At 38.0% G+C, this 21,768-nt stretch overlaps 1 protein-coding gene across 4 annotated transcripts in view; it reads right to left on the bottom strand.

The window, feature by feature from the left end:
- Window positions 1-21,768, bottom strand: part of JMJD1C (jumonji domain containing 1C) — a 283,697-nt gene that overhangs the window by 224,222 nt on the left and 37,707 nt on the right. The gene's annotated exons all lie outside the window — the stretch shown is intronic.

Here is a 21,768-nt window from a genome sequence, read left to right as displayed (position 1 = left end):
TTTTGCAATGGAAATGAGAATGTGAAAATTAAAAACCATGGTTAAGTCCCAAACCAATAAAGAAAAATAGGTTAACTGATTCTATCCAAACCTGAAAGAAAACCAGAAGATAGTATGATTGATAAACATTAAATGAAAGAAACAAATACATTTTTACAAAAACAACTGGATTTCAGAAAATGTGAGGTGAATTATTATGTATTTTTCTAAAATCATTAAGAAAACAGTTCTTTTCTAACTTTAAACAGTGCCCTTTACTCTGTTATATTTTGTTTTAGAAATTTCAATTCAGAGATCTCAAGTTTAACTAGATCACCTAGAGTTGTTTCTTTTTTTGTGGTCTCTTCATGTGATTCTGATAATGAGTTCCCTGCCCAAAGGATAAGCATGAATCTGGGGCCTCCCTGGTGGCTTAGGGGTTAAGTTTTAGTGATATAACCACTATGGCCTGAGTTCAATTCCTGGCCGGTAGCTAACCCACACATGTGCAGTAGATCTCTCCTGTCTCACCTGCTGCTTCCCTTAACAGTGTATTCAGTAAATCCTCCTATTCTGTTCCCCTCTCTCTGGTGAAGCCTCTCACCACCCCAGCTCCTCTGGCCTACACACTAGTTCTTCCATGCCTCCCCCCCACAAGTTAAGTATAAATCTATTATTTAGAAATGAGAAAAATACAAATGCATGAAAATCACACTATCAAATATACGGGGAAAAAACTCAGATCCTGAAGCTGGAAATAAAAGATAAGGTGTGTTGGATGATTTGAAAAATAAGAGTTGTCTACCTAAAATGGCTTTAAGAGTGAATGCGATTGAAATTATTTCTCCTTGGCTATGCCCACCCTACAACCCTCTAAGTTTACAACTTCCCTCCACTGGTTTTCAAAATGAATAAATGTCTCTGGTTTACAGTTGCGTGTTGATTTTGATTTTTACTTTGTATTCATTAGTCTTTTTCGTGGTTTCTTATTTAAGTTTTCTAAATTCCTGCCATGAGTGAGACCATCCGGTATTTTTCTTTTTTCTTTCTGGCTTATTTCGCTGAGCATGATCCCTTCTAGCTCCATCCATGTTGCTGCAAACTGCATATGTTTATCTTTTTAGATTGCTGAGTAATATTCCATTGTGTATATGTACCACATCTTCTTGATCCAGTCATCTATTCTGGGGCATTTTGGTTTTTTCCATAGCTTAGCTATTGTAAATAGTGCTGCTATAAACATAGGGGTGCAGGTGCTCTTTGGAGTTGATGTTTCTGTGTCATTTGGATAAATACTTAGGAGAGGAATTGCTGGATCATATGGAAGCTCTATGTTTAGCGGGTCAAAAAATCTCCACACAGCTCTCCATAGTGGTTGGACCAGTTTGCACTCCCACCACCAGTGCAGGAGAATTCCTTTTTCTCCACAACCTCGCCAACATTTGTTGTTGTTAGTTTTTTTTAATATGTGCCATTCTCACTGGTGTAAGATGGTATCTCAGGGTAGTTTTGATTTGCATTTCCCTGATTACAAGTGATGTTGATGTTGGGGGGGAAGGGAGGGACAGGGAGAGGAAGGACTAGAGTCAAATGGGGGGGGGTGCAATTGTATGGGGAATATAACCATAATAAAAATGCATACTTTAGGCAAAGATGAAAATGATCTAAGAATTATATAAAATAAAATATTAAAAAAAACAAAAACATTGAATTGTCATGAAGAATCATGTTTTACATGGATGGAGCTAGAAGGGATCATGCTCAGGGAAACAAGTCAAAAGAAAAAGAAAAACACCGGATGGTCTCACTCATAGCAGGAATTTAGAAAACTTAAATAAGGGACCAGGAAAAAGACTAATTAATACAAAGTAAAAATCAAAATAAACTAGCAACTATAAACCAGAGACACACTGAGGGGTGGGGGAGGAAGGTAGGGGAGAGGAAGGACTAGGGTCAAAATAAGGGGGGGTGCAATTTGTATGGGGAATATAAGCAAAATGAAAATGCATACATTGTGCAAAAATGAAAAATGATGTAAGAATTATATAAAATAAAATGTTAATTTAAAAAAATGAATAAATGTAGAAGCGTAGCAATCTTCATATGAAAAAGAATGTGATCACTTACAAAATCTCACTTAAGAACATACTTTCTCTTCACACAAAGTGATCACTGAAACTTTAGTATCAGTATGTAGTATCAGAAGTAATACAGACAGTTGAGATATACTTCGTTTTAATTTGACTTATAAATTTTAGTGACCTACCAATATACATATTTTTTAAAGCCACTTGTTTGCTGAATTATTTATCACTTCCTACTTTTATCAGCACCAACATAAAAGGTTACTATTACTGTATTACTGGGCAATCATCTATATTGTTTCCTTTAAAACTTTTATATATGAACAAATAAAATTGGCTTTCATTTGCAGCACAATCTATATTGGCCATTGGTTTGGTTTACAAGAACGCAGCAAAACTATAGCATTAGGTTTGATTTTTAAGCTTTATATTTGAGAATATTCTTGGAACTATTGATAGTGACTTATACATTCTTAAACATCTTTATTTTTTTAGGAGATAAGTGTTTATAGACTGCAATCTTTTATTAAGAACGACCACTTTACTACATAAACCTAAGGCACACGAAATTGTTACAAAGCCCTAAAATGGAACTATGTAAGATTATAGTCCTTTGACTTTCCTTAAAATCTTTTTTTCCACATCTGACACAATGAAAAGCAACTGCAGGCTCGCAGACCACTCCCGCTGCTCCCCTCAGCAGTGTACTTCGGTCCTTCTGCCTGCTCTGCTCCCTGCTCTGGCTCTGGTGAATTCTCTCGCCCTCCCACGCTTCTGACTGTACCCAGTGCTTGTATAAATAAATAAATAAATAAATCTTTAAAAAAAAAAAGAAAAAGAAAAAGAAAAGCAACTGCAATTCCCTATGAATAACCAGCACCTGCAGGAAAAGATCCAGTCTGGCAACTGCTGGTAGTATCAATTCATCACTTAATTCTCAAACACTAAGGCATTCCTTTTCCCCCTCTTTCCCTTCCTGCACACTCAATCGATCAGCTGAAGGAAACAGAGCTTAGAGTGTTCACATTTAAAATCCCACAACTACACAGCTGAACCCCTTACATCTTCTTTAAAATACTGTCCTTCAGAGAACAGGCTTTAACACACATTCCTTCAGCATCCTGCTCCTAGCTAAGAGTTCCAGATAGGGTACCTTTAACCTCTATCAAAGTTTGATTTTTTAAAAGGCATTTACAATTAAATATCAACTAAATAAGACATTTACAGCTAATTAAAAACATCAAATAAGATAGACTTGCAATATTTAAACTGCCCATGGAAAAAACACAACCAAAGCAAAAATATTTATTTCAACACATGACAATTTCAAAGGCAAAAATATTTTTAATAAAAAGTAAAATATTATTAATGTAACAATTAGGATTTTCTTCACATATTTTTAAATAAGTGAATATTTTCAAATTACCTGAATTTTAAAACCATGATTTGGCAATAACAATCTGCCTCATTTTATCACTATTTTTCAATGCGTTCTTAGTAGTTTAAAAAGCTTTTGATATTATGAAAAGGAGGTTAAAATTTCTTTGGCATGTTACTAAACCACCAAAGGCCTGTCAAATAACAAGGAGAAAACTGTCTACTTGGTTGATCATGCTGTGCTGGCAATTTCTCAAACATCTGCTAAAGGTCAAATTTCCACTGCATGGAACCAATCAATGGAACTACACAATTCTCCTAGCACTATAAGAAGCTAAACAAAGAACACTATTTTACATAAATAATGAGACATAGCCTAGCTTTTTAATAAACTGTAGCAAATTCTACTCCTTCCTTGTCACAGAATTCACATTTTAAAAAATGATTATAAATTTCCAGTTGTATTTTCATTCTAAAAGTATGTTTCTGATGGCCATGAAATGTGTATATAAAAGTCTACCTTCCATTTAGTAAAAACTACATAATCGATTTTTTGATTTAACATTCAAAAAAAGCATATATTTTCAAATGAAAGTGGAAGGATCATTTTAACATCAAAAATATTTATAGATAGGATTATTTTACAAGTATGAAAGTTATAACAACCACTTAATTCAGTGAGTGATTCATTTTTGCAACAAATTCACAAGAAGCTATATTGTTAAAACTGAACTTGTCAGAGGAACATTCAGATTTTTCTACCATCAGAGAATGATGTCACTTGCTTTAAAAAACTTTTGACTCAAATCATTCTGAACACATTCCATACTTCGTTACTTCAGTAACTTGATCGATTATTTAAACAAGGAATGGAACAGAGTAGTTTCCCAAAAAGTTGTACCTAAATATTATAAAACACATTCTCAATTTACATATACAGATGAGGCATTACTTTATTGAGTCTTCTGTTTTTCTAATAGCAGAAATAGTAAAGCTAAATTTAAAAGTTAGAGCACTTTCCCCATCAAAGTACCATCCCGTGTGTTAAATATTTAAATGGGTGAAAAATTTTTAAAAATATATTGTAGCCACAGGGATAATTTTTTTAAAGTACCCTTTTATATGAATCTACCCAATTACGAACATTTTAAAATCTTAGATTAAAACACTTTTCCAAAAAAGCCCTTAGAGAATTAGGGAGCAAATTTTGAGTGATCAAGTGACTATTTGAAGCCTTCTTTTTTTACTGAGTTAAAACTGACATATAATATTAGTTTCAGGTGTACAACATACTTTACATTCATATACATTGAAATAGTCACCACAATAAATCTAGTTAACATCTGTCACCATACATACAGATTTTTTCTTGTGAAGAGAATTTTTAAAATTTACTCCTTCAGGAAATTTCAAATATGTAATATATATCTCTAACTGTAGTCACCATGCTGTATATTACCATGGCTTATTTATTTTACAACTCTAAGTTTAGATCCTTTTTATGCATTTTTTAAAAGATTTATTTATTTATGCATACAAGAACTGGGGTAGAGGCCAGAGATGCAGGGGGGGGGGGGGTGAGAGGATTCACCAGAAACAGAGCGGGAAGAGAACAGGCAGACTGAATGAAATACACTGCTGAGGGGAGCAGTGGGTGAGACAGAAGAGGTCTGCTGTGCCATGTGGGTTGCTCCCTGGCTGGCGGGGATGGAACTCACGCTGTGGCTGCAGATAGCTTCACAGTGCTGTGCTTAACCCCTTGAGCCATCAGGGAGGCCCTCCCTCTCTTCATCCATTTTGCTCACTGGTCATCCCATCCCTGTACTTCAGGCAACCAACCACCAGTGAAACTTTTTTTAAAAAGGAAAACTCAATGACCAACATTTGCATATAAGAATGGTCTCTCAAAAATGTCAAAACTACTGGGAAATAAACAGACTGCGAAACCCTGTCCGTGATTATGCCATATATTCAAGAACTTTCCTAATATTGCAGATGCAGGGACTCCCTGGTGGCGCAAGGGGTTAAGACACAACCTATGAAGCTGTCCACAGCCTCTGCAGCACGAATTTGATCCCCGCCAGCCAGGGAGCAACCCACATGGCTCAGCACACCTCTCCTGTCTCACTCGCTGCTCCCCTCAGCAGTGTACTTCAGTCAATCTGCCTGTTCTGGTCCCCACTCTGTCTCTGGTGAATCCTCTCAAGCCTCCCCCACCTCCACACCTTTGGTCTGTACCCCTGCTCTTATATGCATAAATAAATCAATATTAAAAAAAAAAATTGCAGATGCAAATTATTTTCTTCCAAATAATGAAAAAGCAGAAAACTTCTCTTAATGAGACTACTGCTAAAAATTGTATTTTATACAATTAGCAAGAAAATTGGCGTAAATGAGGTATTGTGAACTTAGAAACACATCATTTCCCTACATTATATAAACAGGTTTTCATTTTTTAAATGAACAAATTTTTGGATTATAATTTTGGTCTTAAAACCATTATTTTATCTAGCCTTACAATTCTAAAGAAATACTAAGATCGGGATAATGTCAGATATTTTCTAAGGTTATCATAATAGGAAGATAAACAACCTTTACTTCTAAGGAAACTGCAGTATGAATCCTGACAAAATATCTAATCTATCCTGCATACAGATTTCAAATTAATCTCTCTTTGATATTAAGAAACACTAAACAGTTGTTCAGAAATCTATTATTTTCTTGCCAATAGCATAACTTCCAATTTTACTAAGACTAGTGTTGAAGGCATTATAAGAAATAAAGCCACTATTCAGACTTTCAATATCATTTTTTATTGATGTCTCAAGGGAAAGTATCTAGATTAGGCTTTTAAAAATCATGCCAAAAACATTCAACATTTTCTACGTATTTAAAGTTTCATACACTCTCAGATGCCAAGTTAAAAAGCATAAATGCTACCTCTACTTAAAGGACAAATCTGTAAACAAATAATTAAATACCATACAGGAGTTTCTGATTCTTAAATAGTTCACACTGCCACTACTGCCCCCATAAGAATTCAACATTTAGATAAAGTATATTTTAATTTTGGGCTTTTTAAAGTCAAGGGATAATAAAACAATTACACAATGAAAATAGGAACAGGAAGAGTGTGTGACAAGTGATCAAGATAAACTGAATTTTTTTTTTGAAGTTTTATTTATCTATTTATTTATACAAGAACCATAGTACAGGTCAGATGCGCGGGAGGGTAAGAGGATTCACCAGAGTCAGAGCGGAGAACAGAACAGGCAGACTGACGAAATACACTGCTGAGGGGAGCAGCGGGCGTGACAGGAGAGGTCTGCCGCACCATGTGGGACTCTTGCCAGCGCTGCAGAGGCTACAGACAGGTTCACAGCGCTGCGCTCAACCTGCTGAGCCACCAGGGGAGGCCCAAGATGAACTGAATATTTTTAAGGGTCTTGTCCTTAGAATTTATTTCCTAATGAAGCAAGATATACTTTTCCTGTACAAAAGTAAGATTTGGTATAGACTAGAAACTTCTCAAAATACTATATAAGCAGAGAGATGTGTAGAAATTATCATCTACTTGAAATTACAGCTGATTGTGATTATCTTGGCAGTTACACTAGTAACAAAACATGAGAGGAAATTAAGATGAAGGGAAGAGACAGGGAAATAAAGACAAGAAATGGAAACTCAAAAACGTGACCTGTTGACTGCTGTAAATCTTAACTTTCCTTATCCTTGGTTTTCATATAAATATTCCAAAAAACAATAATTATTATAATATTCTTAAGCATCATAATCTAACAGGAAGAAAGAACCTATTAATCAGGATAGGTCTGGTTACAGAACCATTACAAAGAACAACAAAACCTCTATAGCTTAAAATAAAATTGACTTCTTGTAGATGCCGGATGTCCACCACAGAACCAGAAGGATGTTTTTTTCTCTTTATTACTCAGGGATCTAGGCTGATGGAACAAGTATCACCTCAGATGTAGCACAATAATAGGATACATTTGTGTCCTTCCCTGCATCATTTTTTCCCACAACTCAGTCACTGGTCACTGTAAGTTACACAGCTCCAAGTAACACAGAGAATAAGGAAATACAATGCTGTCATCTACTGAAAGGTAAAGAATTTAAAAAAAAAAAAAAAGGTGACCAACACAGTAATGACCAACAGAGCAGTACAAATGACCAACACAGAGGCTTTCTGTTTCAAGGCAAATTTCAAAGTTGCCTGCAAGGAAACTGTTGTGAGCCAGGGTCACAATCTTTACCAGCTGAGAAAGCATTTCCCTGGTATCTTAAATTAGTAATGATTACTCAACAGTCAAAACTTAAAAAAAAACAAAAGGCACACAAAATATCTTTTTCATCACCATGCCACTCTATTATAGCATTATATTATAAAAATTAAGACTACTATCTCAAGCTGTAATAACTCCAGACATGCCTCAATATTTTACACTCACCTATTCTCAAATCCTCTCAATGAGGTCAACATTCAGAGTTACTACTTAGAACAAAGTTATTGTAGGGTAAGGAAAAATGTCAAGCTTTTCTGCCCTCCTGCCATCAGGACAGATGATGATCCTTGCGGTCCTGAATGCATGCCTGATGGCGGGCACCTGGAATAGGGTGTGGGCATAAGTAGATGGAATTCACCTGGGCAAGACTGGGCTTTTAAGGTCAGCGTCATGGGGACGCAAGCAGAAGCCAAGAAGCCGAGCGAGAAGCAAGAGAAGCAGAAGCAGAGAAGGCCAGATAGCCCAGATAGAGTGAAAACTTGCTGGGGGCTGGGAGGCCTGCCAGCCTCCCTGCCACCCCCTACCTGCCATATACATGGTAAATCCCAATAAAAGGCCTGAAAAAGCCACTGAGGACTCTGACTCCTCCTTTACCCGGTCTGCATGGGATCAGAAAACCTGCCCTGTGTCCATTCCTGCCTTTACAATTGGCGTAAGTCGGCAGGATGATCCATCCAGACGGGTATGGAGCCCTCCGAAGACCTGGAAGGGACTAAGGAGTAACAATGTGTGTGCCTGTGACAACGCTGGAGGTGTCATGGCGGCACAGGAGGAGGACAAGTTCTAGGAGCTGCAGGACGAGACCTCGCATGGAGGAGACGCCCGAGAGGACCAGCCAACGACCCCTGAGGCAGCAAGAATTGTCGGGAAGAGAGGGCCACGATTCTGAGCTCGCTGGTGCTGATGGCAGGGAGAGGCCTAATGGACTTGGACTGATGGACTTGGACTGACAATCCCGCCAGAAGGCAGAGGGTCTTGGCAGATTATGTCTTTTGGGAATCTGGGGGTGGCCAGTGGGATAGCCAAAAGCAGCCTGTGTGTGCCCAGCGGCTAGGCGGAGGAGAAAAGCCAACTGAGAAGGCAAAAAGCTGGTAATGATGCTAAGTTTGGGAAGCCCTGAGCGGCTGTTAAGCAGCCTCATTATGCTGAAGGCCAGTGAGTCTCATAAAATCACCTGTAGGTGATGCCCTGCTCATTCTCGAGGGAGGGTGAGGAGTTGAGGAACCTGTCCTTGGGGGACAGGTGGGGAACATGGCTTGCGGTGGAGCACAAGCCGCATGTAGAGTTTGGATCCCTGACCCATGTGCTTGTGCAGTGGGTTGGCCTGAGTGCAGGGGTCTGCGAGTTGCATTGGTGGCTATGAAGGCTGAATGTTGGAGCGACTGCAGACAGAAACCCTGTGGTTTGGCGATTACCCCCAAGAGAATAGAATCGCCAATCCCAGAGTGAGTGCATCCTGGGGGTGGATGCAGTGTGTGGCTTGTAGCTGAGACTACAGCCAGAAAAGGTCAGGAAGCCTGACGGTTCCTGGTGTGTTACAGTAGATGCCGTGAGTGATTCCCCTCCCTCGTATGTACAGTGCCTTCGGTAGCAGATGTGGTGGCTCATCTGCTGGTACCAATAATTGTCTTTTGCTACTAGGTTGGGGCCCTGCCTGGACTTATTTGTGTTCTGTTGTATTTTGTTGTTATATTGTGATGTATTTGCTTTTGTGGGCCATGGCTGCATTGTTCATGTTTGCTAAGAAAATTGAGAGAGAGAGAGAGACTGTATGGCAGAGAGAGAGAGACTGTATGGCAGAAAACCCTGAGGGGGTGGACTGCAGGGTAAGAAAAAATGTCAGGCTTTTCTGCCCTCCCGCCATCAGGATAGATGATGGATCCTTGCGGTCCTGAATGCATGCCTGATGGCGGGCACCTGGAATAAGGTGTGGGCATAGGTAGATGGGATTCACCTGGGCTAAGACTGGGCTTTTAAGGTCAGCGTGACGGGGACACCAGCAGAAGCCAAGAAACCGAGCAGAAGCCGAGCGAGAAGCAAGAGATAGAGTGAAGACTTGCTGGGGGCTGGGAGGCCTGCCAGCCTCCCAGCCCCCAGGCCCCTCTAACTGCCATATACATGGTAAATCCTAATAAAAGGCCTGCAAAAGCCACTGAGGACTCTGACTCCTCCTTTACCTGGTCTGCATGGGATCAGAAAACCTGCCCTGTGTCCATTCCTGCCTTTACAGTTATCCAAGTCATTGGAAAAAACAGATAAATAACACACCATCCAAGGAGCAAAAATCTCTTTTCCACCCCTAAGTGTACATTCATTCAATAATAATAAAAATAATTTTTCTTCCTATACAATTATTTCTAACACTGTCTTAAGAAAGAAGTGATGTCAATAAATAGAGCTGGGACAATAGGATTTCCAAATACACAAGAATGAAGTTATTAGACTCTCACCTCACCTCACAGCATACATAAAAAATAACAAATTAAAGATCTAAATGTAAGACACAAGACTCAAACTGTCAGAAGAAAACAAGACAAAACTTTTGTAACCTTGATTAGGCAATGGTTTCTCACAAGTGACACCCAGAGCAACAAAAGAAGAAAAGATAAAAACATTTGTGCTTTAAAGGACATTATCAACAAAGTAAATAGGTTAGTCAAAGAAATGCAATAGTTTTTACAAATGATTATCTGATTAAAAAAAGTATACTAATAACATTCTGCAGGGTGTGAGAGGATTCACCCGAGACAGTGGAGAGCAGAACAAGAGGATCTACTGAAATACACTGCTGAGGGGAGCAGTGGGCACACCACGTGGGTCTGCCAAGCCATGTGGGTCACCTCCCTGGCAGGTGGGGGAATCAAATTCAGGCTGCAGTGGCTGCAGTGACTGGCAACAGCCTGATAGTGCTGTCGCTGTTGTTACCCCCAGCACTACCAGGGGGGCTCCTTAAAAGTAAAAAACAAAATTCTGGAGATGGAAACTATGTTGTCTAAGATGAATGGGTCTGAGAGCATATGAAATATTACAAAAGTTAATACTTGTGAGACTGAAGACAAAGAAACAGGGGCCTCCCTGGTGGCACAGGGGTTAAGACGCAGTACTATGAAGCTATCCGCAGCCACTGCAGCACGAGTTCCTGGCCAGGGAGGTGACCCATACCGCGCAGCAGACCTCTCCTGAATCGCTTGCTGCTCCCCTCAGCAGCACATTTCAGTCAATCCGCCTGTTCTGTTCCCTACTCTGTCTCTGGTGAATCCTTTCAGTCCCCACACCTCTGGCTTGTACTCCAGTTCTGGCATGCATAAATAAATCTTTAAAAAAAAAAAAAAGACAAAGAAACAGAAATTGTACTTAATTAAACAGAAAAGGAAAACACTGGGGGTGGGGGTGGGGGGCATTCCTGAGTTAAAGAAAATGTCAAGCTGTCTAACATAAGTATAACTGGAATCTAGGAGCGAGAAAAACTTTTGAAAACTAAGTACCAAACATTTCACTAATTTGATAAAAATGAAAATGCAGATCTAAGAAGCTCAGAAAAAACATTAAGAAAATACCACTATAGTAAATAATATGATCAAATTGCTTTAAGTCCCTCATAGAGAAAATCTTAAAGGAATTCAGAGGAAAAAGACCCCATTATGTACAAAGGAAGATAAATTTAGTTTCTGAAATATTCAGTCATAAGACAATGAAGCTACATCTTTAAAACACTAAAAGAAAAAAAACACTGTCAGTCCTGAATTCCATAGGTAGTAAAAATATATTTTTTATTATTATTTTTCAAATATACTTTTTTTAAAGATGGAAAAATACTTTTACATATGTGCACAAAATGACTAGCATAATTAGCAGAGTTGCTCTTCGAGAAATACTAAAAGTCCTCCCAGCAGAAGAAAATGGTAACAGATAGAAAGAAATCTTCATCTTTACAAAGAAATGAGTTTGACAAATGGTAATTTTGTAGGAAAACAAAATAAGTGACTCTATAATACTCAAATATCTCTAGAAGTAATTTATTTAAAGGAAAAATACTAGATAGAGAGAGCAAAAAAATGACTAATAAAACAAAGTCTAGGAGGTGGAGAATTCTATGATGTTTAAGGCTTTTCAACTTCACATGAAAGCAATATATCTATAATGCCATTCAATATACTACTGTGATATGTTAACAATGCGGAGTTTTAACTTTAAAGCAAGCACTTAACACAACCAATGAATTATACCTGATAAGAAAGGATACAAATGGAATCATGGTATTTAATCCAAAAGGCAGGGGAAAAAGAGAAAAGAAAATAAAGAACAAAGGAGAAAATTAAAAACTAGGAAGATGGTAGATTTAAACAGATACTCTGACACAATGTATACCACAGCATTACACACAAAAGCCAAAAAGTGAAAATCACCCAAATATCCATCAACAATAAGCCAAAAGTGGTATGACTATACAGTGCAGTACTATTAAGTCATAAAAAGAAGTTATGATACCTGTTGCCACATGAATGAACATTAGAAACATTATACTAAGTGAAATAAACCAGATCAGACAGAAAATGACAAATACTGTTATGAGTCTACTTATATAAAATATCTAAAATAGGCAAATTCATAGTTGATACAGAGTAAAGTACAGGTGCTCAGAAGCTGGGGCAAGAAAAATTGGAAGTTACTGCTTTTTTAATTTTTTTTTATTGCTTAGAAGCAATTTTTTATTGCTTTTAACTTGGTAGAATTTCTGGTTTGGAAGAAAAACATTTTACAAAATGAGAGTGCTATAAATGTGCGATACTCTGAGTGTAATTAATGCCACTAAAGTGTACACTAAAAAATTATTTTATGCTATATATATTTAATTACAATAAAATAAAAAATACCTAGCAACTGAACTAACACCCACAACCCATTAAAGCAAATGCGCATTTTTTTCAAGTGAAGCTGAAGAACTACCAAAACAAAACATATTTCATGCCATAAAACATCAACATAAATTACTAAACTTAATGCCACACAAAATATGGTTTCTGATCACAATGGAATTAAAACAGAAACCAGTAAAATCTCAAAAAGTCATAAACAGAAAAGTTCTTAACAATCCATGAATCAAAGAAAAACCAAAAAGGAAAGAGAAAGTAGCATAAAGTTCAAAGCAAAATTGAGAAGTAGGTGCAGAGATTTCCCATATACTCCACAACCTCTAAAAATGTATAATGCCCCTCATATCAATATTCTCAACAATTTCTTACTACTGATGACCTACATCACCACTTCACAATCACCCAAAGTTTATAATTTATATTACTGTTCACTCCTGGTATACATTCTATGGTTTGAACTGTATCCAATATTAATATAACATACAGAGTATTTTTGCTGCCCTAGAAATTCTCTGCATTCTCTTAATTCATCACTCCCAAATACTGACTGACCTTTCTGTATGTATACTTTTGCCTATTCTAATAGGCCATATGGTTGAATTCATACTATACATACCCTTCTCAGATTGGTTTCTTTCACAGGTATACATTTAAGTTCCCTCCATGTCTTTTTTTTTAATATATATAGAGGCATGCTTTATTTATTTATTTATTTATTTGTTTATACATGCACTGGGTACAGTCAGAAGCATGGGAGGGTGAGAGAATTCACCAGAGCCAGAGTAGGGAGCAGAGCAGGCAGAAGGACCGAAGTACACTGCTGAGGGGAGCAGCGGGCGGCAGGAGAGGTCTGCACACCATGTGGGACCCTCCTCCGGTGGCCGGGGAGCAGCCGGGTATCGAACCGGCGCCTCGGTCGCAGGCAGCTTCGCAACCCAGCGCTCAACCGCTGCGCCAACGGGGAGGCCCACCCTCCATGTCTTTTCATGACTGGACAACACATTTCTTTTTAGCACTGAATAACATTCCATTGTCAAGAAAACTATTTTGAAATGTAAACACAACACAACAAAACCAGTAAACAGCAACTGAAGCAGTATTTAGAACGGAAATTTATACCACTAACTACATACAGAAAAAGGAAACATCATAAACCCGTGACCTTGGCTTCTACCTTTCAAAATAATAATGGAACAGTAGAATATCAATGAAACTACAAGTTGGTACCTGAGGTTAATTAAAGTGATAAAGCTATAACAGACTAATCAGGAAAAAGTGAGAAAACACTCAAATTATCAACATTAGGAATGAATCACTACAGATTCTACAGCTATTAAGTAAAAAGAAAGAATATTATGGTCAATTTTATGACCAAAAAAAACAACAACTAGGATGAAAAGGACAGATTCCTTAAATGACACAAACATCAAAACCCATTTAAAGGGGAAAAATGTAAGTAGCATTAGATTTATTAAAGCAGAATATATTTTAAAGAATCAATACATTAGAGTTAATCAGGTCAGCAATAACTTCGACTCTTAAAATTACATGAAAGGGTAAATCACAGATTGAAAGTAATTGCAAAATACATTCTTATTACAGAAATGTAAAGCCTCAAAATACAGTAAGAAAACTAATAAAAATGGGTAAAGCAGGCATCCCTGGTGACGAAAGGAGTTAAGTCTCAGCACTATGAAGCAATCTGCAGTCACAGCAGCATGAATTCAATCACAGCTAACAAGTTGGCCCACATGGTGCAGCAGACCTCTCCTCTCTCACCTGCTGCTCCCCTCAGCAGTGTACTTCAGTAGATCTGCCTGCTCTGCTCCCCACTCTGTCTCTGGTGATTCCCTCTCACCTCCCCACCCCCCACGCCTCTGGCCTGCATCCCAGATCTTGTTTGCATAAATAAATCTTTTTTTAAAAATGTGTAAAGCTTTGACTAGACACTAACCTCCCTCCCCCCCAAAAAAAAAAAATCCCAAAAAACTACACATACAAATGGCAACTGAGCACATGAAAAGATGTCAGGTATCATTTATCAACAAGGGAAGTGTAAATTAAAATTTCAGAAAAGAATTCTGGGAAAACATCACAGCATGAAACTTTGGGAGTCTGTCTCCCTACATGAACAAATGAATGGGCAGAATTTGTCTGATGTAACTGGAACTGTGGAGTCCTATCAAGGCTTGCAACATACAGGAATGACTATACAATTTCCACCAATTTTGCTTTTACCACAGTAACAGCTACCTATGTATACATACTCTGAAGCAACCTGCACACAGACTGCGAGAAGTAGGGAAGATTGCACCACAAAGATGGGAAACCTATGTTCTGATAACAGATTAATGCTTCTGAATGATCACACAGATGCAGAAAAAGAGGCAGACAACCACCAATACACTGTGGCAACATTCTACATCCCCATACTACGAAAGTGACCTCCTGGGTATTTGAAAGACAGTGCTTTATTCCATTCCTTCAACTCCCAGCATTTTTCTTTCCCTCTTTTGGGAGCCAGATTAAGACTAGGACAGGAGTCATAGAGCAAGATGGCAGCAGACTGAAGAAGCTGAATTTTCGTACTCCACATTTTCACAACCAAATCCCAGCAAAACAAAGTCAGCAACCCTTAAAACATAAAAGCATGACTATCCCTATGTCAGGAGCAACAGTACAACAGGAAAGGCTAGGAAAAATTATAATTATACTGTGTTTAGAGTAATAAGGGCAGTACACCAATAAAAATTACTATGTTTATACAGTAAGAGGGGAGGAAAGCTGCTATCCAGACCCCCCCCCCTTTGTTAACTCAAAGGTACACATCCACATGAGGCACTTTAAAAAAAATAGGCACTATACTAGAGAAGAGCTAGCATGCAAGACAGAAGATGCACAATGGAAAGGTGCTGTAGTGAGCTTACAGTGATAACTGCCTTGAGCCTTAAGTATGTAAACAACTGTTGCAACCTGAACCAGCAGAGACCAGCCAGATGAGATCACATGTGTCTCCTCATAGAAGAGGCCATTATTTTGAGGCTATGATACCTACAAAATTGCCTTACTCCCACCCCTGGCTAAAACTGAAACAACGAATCTTAACACTAACAAGAGATTAAACACCAGCATTTTAGTAACAAGAAGATGCACCCAAGGGTAAGACTCCATTCTCAAAAAAGAACAATCCCTCCCTTGTGGCCTTGTCTCAACAGTAGTCCAGCACACAGAGCTAATTACATAGCTCAACCATCACTTACAAGTTAAAGCACAAAACTATATGAGACATTTTTGCTGAGGAGTTGGTCTAGAGGAACATATTACTGGGGATCCCCATCATACACTGTGGGAAGCTCTAACACTTGATGCTCAGTACCCTTTTGGTGCACAATGCCAGTAATCTTTTCACGCCAAACTGCCCAGGATTCATACTACCTGTTATCCCTTGTAGCACTAGTGCCTTGGTCATCTGAACAGGTTTAAAAACATTGGCCTGGGCCTCCCTGGTGGCGCAAGGGGTTAAGATGCAGCACTGTGAAGCTATCCGCAGCAACTACAACACAAGTTCAATCCCCAACCAGGGAGCTGACCCACATGACACAGCAGACCTCTCCTGACTCGCCTGCTGCTCCCCTCAGCAGTGTATTTCAATCCCCTGTTCTGTTCCCCAGCCTGTCTCCAGTGAATCCTCTTATTTCCCAGACCTCTGGCCTGTACCCTAGTTCTTGTATGCATAAATAAATAAATCTTTAAAAAAAAAAATAAAGACATTGGTCTGTGAAGCAAAAGACATCTACAAATTCGGGGGTGGGAGGAAACAGATTATACCCAGTTTCTTATAGGAGGGATAAGAAGCCAATTTATTAAGGAAACTTACTACAATCCATAAAAACTAAAAATGAAGAGACAGAACATACTAAAAATGCTGGCAGAAAAAAAACAACCTGAGAGAAGATTCAACAGAGTTTCACAATATGCCTGATGTTGAATTTAAGGTAGAATCATAAACATCTTTGCCGGATATAAACAATGGATGATGAAAAACAAGAACAAAATAAATTGAGAAAATATGAGGCAGTGACAATTAGAACTAATGGGTTTAAACAACACTATGAGCAAATAAAAAAAAAAAAAAAGAGGGCCTGAACAGTAAACAAATACAAGTAAAGTAATGGAAAGAATAACCTTGAAAGCACAATGGCAAAGAATACACAAAAAGAACAGCAAAAAGGAAAAAGGATTTTTAAAAAATGAAAATAGCATAAGAGTGTTTTGGGATCACCAAAAGAGAAATAACTTACATATTATGGCGGTCCCAACAGAGAATGAAAAGAGAAAGAATAGAAACTTTAAAGAAATAAATGTTCAGAATCATCTCAACATGAATTAAAAAAAAAAAAAAAACAGATATGCCAACCCAAGAGGCCTAATGAGTTCCAAACAAAATAATACCGGACATACTTCAAGACACATAATTAAACTGTTGAAAGCCAAGGACAAGGAAAAAATAGTAAAAGCATCAACAGAAAGGAGAGTTACCTACAATGGAACACCTATTAGACTACCTGCAGACTATTAAGTAGAAACCTTACAAGCAAATTTACAACAACATGGTCAGAAATGGTAATGCTGAGTGAAATCAGTCAAAAGAGAAAACATATTGTGAATTGTTTCACAGATTTGTAGAACACAGAGAAACAAAACAAAACTAAACCAAGAACAAACCTGTCATATATCACTGCAAAACTGAGGCAACCAAAAGGAGATGGTAACAGAATGGGAGTAAGTCAGTCAAGGGTTCCATGGTGGAATTATTGGGGCTTTGGTGGTGGGAATGGTGTGGAAACACGTTAGCAGAGGTTTGCCCCTACAACTCCCCCTAAAATAAATGCAATGATGTAAACCAACTTTACATAACTAAACATAACGGGCGGTGGGAGGGAGAGAAACCTTACAGCCAAGACGAAAATGGCAAAAAAAACTTAAAGTGGGCCTCCCTGGTGGCGCAGCGGTTGAGCGCTGGGTTGCGAAGCTGCCCACAGCCTCTGCAGCGCCAGTTCGATCCCTGGCTGCTCCCCGGCCATTGGAGGAGGATCCCACATGGAGCGCAGACCTCTCCTGCCGCCCGCTGCTTCCCTCAGCAGTGTACTTCAGTCCTTCTGCCTGCTCTGCCCCCCACTCTGGCTTTGGCGAATTCTCTCACCCTCCGGCGCTTCTGACTGTACCCAGTGCTTGTATGTATGTATCAATCAATCAATCAATCAATCAATAAATCTTTAAAAAAAAAAAGCTTAAAGTACTCAAAGAAAAAGATTTCTAGACTAGAATACTTTATTCTTAATGATTATCATTCAAAACAGTAAAGAGCATCACTGAAAAGCAAATATTAAAAGAAAATAAAATAAAATAGTAAAAAATAAAATAAAATAAAAATAAAAAAAATAAAATAAAATAGTAGCCAGATGAGGCTACTATAGAACAATCTATTTTACAAAAATTTATTTATTTACGCATACAAGAACTGGGAGTATAGGCCAGAGGTGCAGAGGGAAGGGGAGTTTGAGAGGATTCACCACAAAGTGGAGAGCAGAACAGGCAGATCTACTGAAATACACTGCTGAGGGGAATAACAGGCAAGACAGGAGAGGTCCTGCTACACCATGTGGGTTAGCATCCCGGTCAGCCGGGGATTGAACTCATGCTGGTGATAGCGTGACAGTGCTTTATCTTTAATACCCTGTGCCACCAGGGAGGCCCCTAGAAAAATTAAAAAACAAACAAATATGGAGGCAACAGACACGTGAATTATACCACGTGGAAGAAAAGTAAAGCAAAAAATAGCTCATCAGAATGAGTTTCAGATCAGACCATCCAACGGTCCACAAAAATAGTTCATTACACACTAACAATAGAACGGCAGAACAGAAGAGATATGTAAGACAACAGGATAGAAATTAAAACAATAATAATGCTATTATTAATTTGACATATTAATGACATCTTTCCTGAAATTTTTAGGATGTCAGATATTTACATTATATATGCTTTAACTTTTCAAAACTTCAGTATACACCTGAGCAAAATAAAACAGACTATCATCCTTCTTAAAAAAAAATCACACTGCAGTTATTCAGAATCAGTATTTAAAAAATCTGATATCTTAACATCAATTAGGCAAGACTATAGGAGCAAATGCCATATTTCATATGCTTTCAAAAAAATGGAGTGAAATAAAACCACGTATATCAGTTAAGATGCTTTTGGTTCCAAAAAAAGAAAAACCAATAAAAACAGGCAAAGCAAATTTATTCTTCTATAATGAAAATTCCTGTATGTCAAAACCACAGTGTTATTTAGGATTCATAAAACAATCTTAAACATTTCTTCTGCTGCCTTTTTCAACTCTGTTTTTACTTTAAAGCAGGAAAATGGCTGTAGCAATTCCAGAGTCACAGTACTATCCTTGGTTTCATTCTGACCAGACTTATTTAGGGTATGCAAGCCTCAGTGTGGGAAGAAGGGTTCAATTTCCTGATTAGCTTAGGAAAACCATGGCCCACGATTTGTCAACCACACAATGGATAATAGGAAAGTAACCAATAAAGTACACACAATGTAGCAAAAGGGGGAAAAAAAGGATATGAAATTAAGAGTAAATAGTAATCAATAACTGAGATATTATGGAATAAAATATTCAAGAAATTTATGATTCAGCATATTCATTTTATTGCTAGCTAGTGAAACACCTGCAAAAATACTTGTTGCTGTACTAAAAAAAGTAAAAGGGAAAGAAAATGAGTATGGGCTTGAGAGTTAAAAACATTCTTTGCACGTAACAAAATTGCCATGGTATAATTTTTTTAGTCCAGTTACCCTAATGAAAAAAGTCTCCATCTTAAATTAATGAAATAAGTATGTGCCACAATGTACATGTGACAAGTGGGGGGGCGGGGGGAGAACTACCTCCTTTATTTAATTTTACACAGAAACATAAAATTCCTATCACTGACTGGGTGATTACTTTCTTTTAAATTCAGCTAATGGTTACAACTGCACAAGTTATATGAAACTATAGCTAAAAAATTACTCATTTTTCTGTACCTAAAACTTGAGGAACAATAACTAATTAAAAAAAGGACAGAAAAGCGTTTTCAAATCAGACTTTTAAGTAAAAGTCTTGCTACCTAGCAGCTAACATATTTTTCCCTATGGTTAACTTAACCAGGTCATAGATAGCATGAAGTAACTCATTCATTCATTAAACATTTTGTGAACAGACCAGACATTACCTTTATTAATACTGCAAGACCATGAAAAAAAAATTGGACTTATTTAAAAAACTACCTAACAAAACTCATAAGGGAATCAAACGTAACCAAGTCCATATGAAATTAAAATGAAACATCTGAGCAGAAATGTATAGAACTAAAAAAGGAAAAAGGCTTCCCTATAGACGAATCAATCATAAATCACTTTAAATTTTCCAAACATGTTTAACAGGGGTCAGATTTGCAAAATAACTTTTATCCTCAGAAGTTTATTTTAGAAGAGTTTAAAATCTGCATGGGGGCCTCCCCAGTGGCGCAGCAGTTAAGCGCTGGGTTGCGAAGCTGCCCGGGGCTTCTGCGGAGCCGGTTCGATCCCCGGCTGCTTCCCGGCCACTGGAGGAGGGTCCCACGTGGCGCGCAGACCTCTCCTGCCGCCCGCTGCTCCCCTCAGCAGTGTACTTCGGTCCTTCTGCCTGCTCTGCTCCCCGCTCTGGCTCTGGTGAATTCTCTCTCTCACCCTCCCGCGCTTCTGACTGTACCCAGTGCATGTATAAAAACAAACAAACAAACAAATAAATAAATACAACATGCCTCTATAAAAAATAAATAAATAAATAAAAATAAAATCTGCATTGCTACTTCTCACTAAGCAATCATCAGAAAATGCCCCCCAAAAGAAGTGAACTTCTATGTTTGGTCTATGAAACACAATATAAATTTCTGTTCCTTTGAGACACTGAAAAAGCACTATACACTTCTAAAAACTCACACTTTAGAGGAGATCAATGTGAAACAATGATGCAGTTACCCTAAGCATCAATGGAAGGGAAAGTACTTAGGTAGATACCTGGATGGATGGATAATAACTTCGTAAGTAAATCTATGACAGGTTGTGGAAAGAAAGTGAAACAAACAAGGAGTAAATTAATTTCTGCTCTTTAAATAGCATAATATTATCCAAGGATAATCATTACCCAACAGTACTTTGCAAGTGCCATCTTTCCTTCCATACAACTATCAATTCTACAAAAGTTCCTCAGAAAGCAGGGTAGTGACAGTAGCATTGAACAACAAGACAAGCACTTCATTAGTAATGAAAAGCACAAATATTTTATGTATTTCACCTTCTTCAATACCTTTTCCTCCTGAATAAAAAGGACTCAGATAAAGTCTGAACCCTTTGTTAATATAATTCCAATATAGATAACCAAAAAAGCTTTCATGTCATTTTTAAAGTCACCCACAAAATATGTGAAATTATCTAAGCATAATTTAGTAAAAATTCTACCAATTAAGCTCCATTAATTAAGAGATCAAATAGTATCACTAAACTCCTGGCCTAAAAAAATACTATTAGTTTCAGCCCGAATTTGTTTATATCAAATCATACATGCTCACAGTATAAAAGAGTATTTTGCTACATGATGTGACAGAACAACGCCACTGCAAAGTGCTCAAATTCTAACCCATGAAACGTGTAACTAAGTTGCATTACATGGCAAAGGAGATGGAAGGTTCTGAGCAGATGTTAATTAACAGATGGGAAGATTATCCTGGATTATACGGGTGAACCCACTAAGAATACTAGAGTATTTAAAAGTGGAAGTGTGTAATTTCCATAAAAAGGGGAGGTTCCATGTTCCCTGTCCCATCTAATGAAGGGTGGAGCTGAATGTCCAGGGGAAGATAGAGAAGATTTTGGAAGAGCCATGGAGGAGACACATGGAGCAGAGAGACATGTAAAGAAAGGCTGGGTGGCTTCTCGATTTTGGACTTGCACCAGGGATTTGGAGGAAATGGAAGGAGATACGTGAAGCCAAGACATGTAGAGACACTTGGAAGAGAGGTGGATAAGAGACCTACAGTGATGTTGACAGTTGCA

The sequence above is a fragment of the Talpa occidentalis genome, unplaced genomic scaffold (assembly GCF_014898055.3).
Source record: "Talpa occidentalis isolate TD23 unplaced genomic scaffold, MPIMG_talOcc4v2.1 talOcc4.8, whole genome shotgun sequence".
NCBI lineage: Eukaryota > Metazoa > Chordata > Mammalia > Eulipotyphla > Talpidae > Talpa > Talpa occidentalis.
The sequence above is the reverse complement of the archived record's forward strand: the minus strand, read 5'-3'. Positions and strand labels throughout refer to the sequence as shown.